Source organism: Perca fluviatilis, chromosome 8, assembly GCF_010015445.1.
Source record: "Perca fluviatilis chromosome 8, GENO_Pfluv_1.0, whole genome shotgun sequence".
Lineage (NCBI taxonomy): Eukaryota > Metazoa > Chordata > Actinopteri > Perciformes > Percidae > Perca > Perca fluviatilis.
Genome location: NC_053119.1, coordinates 11,422,131 through 11,428,215, shown reverse-complemented (window position 1 = coordinate 11,428,215; position 6,085 = coordinate 11,422,131).

Genomic DNA, 6,085 nt, shown 5'->3' with positions numbered 1-6,085 from the left:
TTGTGTAAAGCCGGCTTGTTGGCTGGTATTTGAAATGTGAGTTGTATCGCGGGCAGTTCTTATGCCATGCATACTATGAAATACAAACCTGCCTGAAATATGAAAAGAAATATGGACTGACAACCTGAAAACATAATGCTTCTTGCCACAGCTGTCACCGACAGTCATGTTATGTCATGTCATTCATGGACAAAACCAACGTTGGATAAAACCAAGTCCATATTCACAAATGTACTTTCAAAACCATACCATTTTAAGGACTCACAGTCAGTACAAAAAGTACACTCAGTTAATACCATTTAATTCAGTCCCCTGAATCGCACCTGTTCAATAAGTAATATCACTCTTTGACACCAATTTTAAGAGCTAAGGAAGAATATCTGAATGTCAGAGGTAATAAAAGAGGGAAGGAAGCTTATTTTTGAGGTTGACATAATCCCAACTTCTACGTGTGGACTCTGTAAAATATAAAATGGCCCACCAAAGAGAAATATCACTTCATATTCCTTTTGACTTTGTGAATTACAATGCAAACAATAATGACATATAGCATTGTCTATGTTGTAAGGCCTCCCATCAGGACATTTTAAAGTGCAGTCACAAAACTATACAGGTCATGTCTAGCTGTCTTTCCCTGTAGCCCGTTTGACACTGCAACCTGTCTCTCTGTGTCCAGCCAGTCTGAACACTGGTCCATCTGTATATGATAGATGCAGGCATCTGTCACTTCAAAATGCTAAAACTGAATCAAAGTGAATAAAAGCAACAACCCCTCAGCATTTGTACCGCATGTCGCGCTCTCTCTTTATCTCTTCCTGATTCTCACCATGATGACTCCGCACTTTGTTTTGTTCTCAAGCAGAGAGAAACAGAATAATATGCTTAAAGACTTTGAGATAAATCGTAAATGCCACAGACTCCACAATGCATTAGACTCACCTTAACTGTCCTGAAGAGGCCAGCGTGACAATCCGTAGGAACACTGGCGACCAAAAGGAAAAGAGATTGGATCAATGTGGAGGTAAATCAGAGTGGCTCTTAACCCCGGAGCAAAACAATGGAAAGCAAGTTTAGATTCCCTCACTGAGAGGATTAGAAAATGCTTGGCCCATCACAGCATGACCAACAAGCACTTAACCTAGACGAAAAAAAGGTCATTTGTCAGTGTTCCAAAACAACCCTATAAGCACGCCAAGATGACATGAGCGCTTTCTGTCTCAATTGGTAATGTATGATGGTATTATGATGCACTGGCACCTAACAAACAAAATACTGTTTCTCTATTCCATAGTTTATATCAAAACTCAAACAAACTCTTGTATGTTTTTTTTTTTCTTCATGATATTTACTGTAGACAAATGCAAATACAAGGCTTGTGTTAATCACAGTATATATGGCCTGGTTACAACTAATATCACCCCCTCATGAAGAAGGCCATGCAAACCGAGGCTACTGTGCCTCGTCAGAGCAGGCAGAGGAGAAGTGCTTCTTGAATTCAAACACAGATTTGAGTCCATTAGCCTTTTTGGCCATAACAGATTAGTGTCAACAACAGTACTTTCATTCAGCCATACTGTATATGAAGTAGGCCATTGTTTATCTTGTGTATTTCTATTTTTTTTTTTGCATTAACATAAATCTGCAGCTATGTCAGCCCTCACTTATTCATGGAAAAAAGGACATACTCTATGTCATTGGATACAATCCAAAGTAAAACATTTTCATTGTTAAATTAATTAAATGAAATCAGCAAATCATATTAAAAACATGTGGGCCTGGTTTCCACCACACCGGTAAAGCAATTCCCCCCAATCAACAATGCTGGATGGAGTCCTATATGCACACGACTAGTATTACCACGGGGACCTCATGTGATTTAGAAATTTGTTTTGTCACATTTGCACGGGATAAGCGAAGTCTGTATTTCACTTGAATTTACTGACATTATCCCCCATATATGCTGTCAAGGGTCTGTCAAAACATTCATTTATAATTGCCAACGCAGCCAATACAACCCCAAATCACAGAGATGCAGATTTGCACAGGACTAATATTATTACACAACCTCTGTGTTTGTCGAAATCTGGTAGGAAATTTGCGGTGGAATTTTCACTTGACAAATTACAGACATGGCAGATTTGACCGGGATGAACATCACAGACAACCTTCGCAATTATTACAAATATTTTAGGTCCCCAGGTAATACTAGTCCCATTTGAATAGGGCTAAAGACTGGGCCATCATTAATAAAATTACTCAAGGGTAGGGTAGGATAGACATGGTTAAAGGAAACCAACATTGATTGTTGGTAATAGATTAGATGCAAAACTTTCAAAGTAAAAGGTTTTTTGTACTTCCATCTTTCACACCCCACTTTTTTTTATCTGACCTAGAGGAACACAACAGTATTTCCTGTGTCATCGTAAACAAGGTCGTTAAACTCTGCTGTAGCACATTTACAGTAAGATGATGCTCCTATGCACATTAAGTGTGCTAATCACAAACTACAATTATGAGTTTACAGCACCTCAATGACTAACTATAACTATCACTGCAGTGTCAATAGTCTACATGCAGTGGAATCTGGATCATGTAGACAGAACTGAAACATGACAGTTCAGGCAAATAGTTGCTGCACACCCCCTGTAGTAGTCAGTAATCTTTTATGACCCGTCATTGGAATTGGATTTTTGCTATACAGTAATTGTTATTTTGACTGTGCCTTAAGTGGATGAGATAGAACGTATGTATGGAGAGAGTGATAAATGTGAAAGGTCTTAGTGACTTTTTACCAGCCACATAATCTGATGCGCCCTGAGAATTTTGAATAGATGCCATATAGTCACACCCTTCCACTTCCGGGATTGCTCCATTGCCGCCGGAAATTCTGCTTTCTTCTTTTCAGCCAGATGTCCGTTACCTTACGCTTTCTTTGTGTTGGAATTTCAAACTCCGGTCGATTTATGAGGACGATGGTTAACTGCTCTTCAGATCTCTACAGGGTAAATCCAGACAGCTAGACTATCTGTCCAATCTGAGTCTTCTGTTGCATGACTAAAACAACTTTTGAACGTACCCGAGTTCCACCAAAACAAGTTCCTTCCCGAGGCTATTTTTCAATGGCACCGGGGCTCCGTCCGGTTCTTATTGCTGCCCAAGACGATTGTGATTGGTTTAAAGCCATGCCAATAAACCAGAGCACATTCCTCTCCCATCCCGTAATGCTGTTTGGACTAGCCAGACCTTCCTCCGCAGCGCTGTGGAGGAAGACTAGATGCCATATAACACATTAATACTGCCATGTCTTAAAGCCTGTGTTTCGTGTGTAAATAAAACATGGCGTACAAACTGCAATAATGCCTCGTCTTTGCCACAGACTCGGTTGCCAAGACTACTGAATGTGTGCCATGTCTTTGATCTCCTCCAGTGAAAAAGCCAAAGATGGGAGTGATGGAGCCAGCCTGGGTGATGTGTTGTGATGTCACCTCTGTTTGTCTCTTGCCCGGACATGATGTTTAATTTATTGCAATGAAGGTCAGAAGAACAGTCTTAGCTTAAAACAATAATCCTTAATTTCAGTTTGTGCTCACTGTAACATTAAATTATATTGCACATTAGAAAAGTCATTCATATTTTAGAGCAAACCCTACAGGGGATTTCATTGGACATTTACGGTACAAACCTGTCCATTACCAAAGCAATTTCTGCTTATATGGAAATTTGATTCTACAGACACAACACAGTCAATTTACACTTGCGTGATGACATGTCTTGGTTTGGTGACCTTTGTTTGCCCAATCCAATTCACCAGCCCCCAGCAAAGCATTCAAGAGACTCTTCGGTGTACATGTATTTGTAAATTTAAACAGTCAAAATGCAACAACGGTTAAATTAGAGCACAAAGCGTGTTTTGTTGTTTTCGGTCTCTTGTTCTCTTTGGGATGGACTGCTTCTATTAAAGTGGCTCACCAGAGCGAAAGATATTAAGTTGCCCGTCTCACATCACTTTCATGCACTCTGGCTGTGTTCTTCTGGGTAGTCGTGCAGAACTTGAACCGAGGCCATTTGAGCCGCATCTCCTGGGAAAGCATCAAGGATCTGTGTAATGCATGCCAGTCACACGTGTAGCCTCTCAGATGGCCTCCTTCCCGGGCTTCATGTGTTGTGTTCTATACCAGCTAAAGTACTCAGCTTATTTGTTTTACCCAGGTGGCATCAATTAGTGTTAGAACTTCTCTCGCATCTAAGAGCTCCAAATATCTTGATCCCCAGCATAACTGCTTTTTACAGAAGATGTGCAAAGCTGTTGTTGCACAGTTTAGTTTTAGCTAACAACTGTACTGAACATAATTTCCTCACGTTTTATAGAAGTACATTCCACCAGTGAAATGAACAGCTTACAAGAGAAAGAGCAAAGCATCTGTTCTATAACTTTTATTAATGCAAGACATACTTTAACACTTGATGCCTGAATCTATACATTTTATTCAACAATTCAGTTATCGTTTGTCATGTTGACATAATGTAATGTGTAATGTGTAATGTGTAATAATTCTACAAACTGGTCTTATCCAAATTTAAGTTACGATTATGTATTAACAAAATTAACAAAATTACTTATTGGAGTTTTTGATCTAGACACATAGTGGATTAGATTAGATGTCATAACAGTGAAAAGAATAATTTGATTATTGATGTTATTTTGTATAAGTTCATCATATTGTAATAGTGAATTGTAATAGTAGAGTTGAAATGAGTAATCAACAGAAGATTAATTGGCAACAATTGTCATGATCAAGGAATTTTAACAAGAATTCAATGTCTGGAATGTCTTTGGGATTTGAATTGTTGGTCGAACAAAATGAGTTGCTACTGTACTAGTACGGTATACTGTATATTGATAACCCATAAACCCATAATTGATTAATTGCATTTTCACCTTCACCTTTTCCTGGCACGCCTCTCTGCAATTTAAAGAAAGAACGATAGCAAGTCTCTAGCCATTTAACTGCCAGAAGCTTCTTCAGAAAGTACATCTGAAACAATAAGCAGTGTGGTGGAGACACTGATTGCAGGCCAGGACAGGAAAAGGACAGCACAGATTGCTACCTGCATGTACAGATGGTGTCGTGTCAGTGACTTGACTTGTTTCTTGCTCAGTGTGATACATGTTCTCGACAGGCACCGGTGGCAGACACACTGAACGTAAAGAGCAGTCAGAGCTAAATCAGATTAGCCTGGCTAGAGAGCCAAATGGCACCTCCGGAGCTGCGGAACTACCTGTTGTGTAGCTGTAATTCAGTGAATTTCCTTATCCTTCTTCCTGTTAACAAACAATCAAGGATGCACGGTCAGCAGGTGGGGGTAAAAAGAAAACAAATTTCCACAATGTCGTGATAGCTTAATTTTGGACATTTTCAGTACTTAGAAATAAAGCAAGTTGCTGGAAACCAGTAAAATCACTGTCATCCTTGCCTTTTACCACATAGCTTACGTTACACATTCTAATGAGAAACTGCAGCTAGAAGCAGTGGTGACGATAACACAGACTACACAAAGTTAAAGACACAGGTATAGTAAGAAATTAACAATTGTGTCCCAAAACATCAACAGGTGGGCATGAGTTTAAAGCACAGAAGCTCCCCTTCACACAAGTAACATTTGTGCAATTTACTGGAGTAGGGCTGCAACAAACAATTATTTTATTGTCAATTAATCTGTTGATAATTTTCTCGATTAATCGATTAGTTGTTTGGTCTATAAAATGTCAGAAAAAAGCCCCATCCTCAAATGTCTTGTTTTGTCCACAACTCAAACATATTCAGTTTACTGTCACAGAGGACTGAAGAAACTAGAAATTATTCACATTTAAGAAGCTGGAATCAGAGAATTTATTTATTTTATAAATAATGATTCAAACCGATTGTCGATTATCAAAATAGTTGGTGATTAATTTAATAGTTGACAGCTAATCAATTAATCAATTAATCTTTGCGTCTCTACAGTATTTTGGAGTACTGTAGGGTATTATGCAATTGTTGGTGTGTATGTGTATGTTCTGTGCATATAGAGCCGTGTGTGTTAC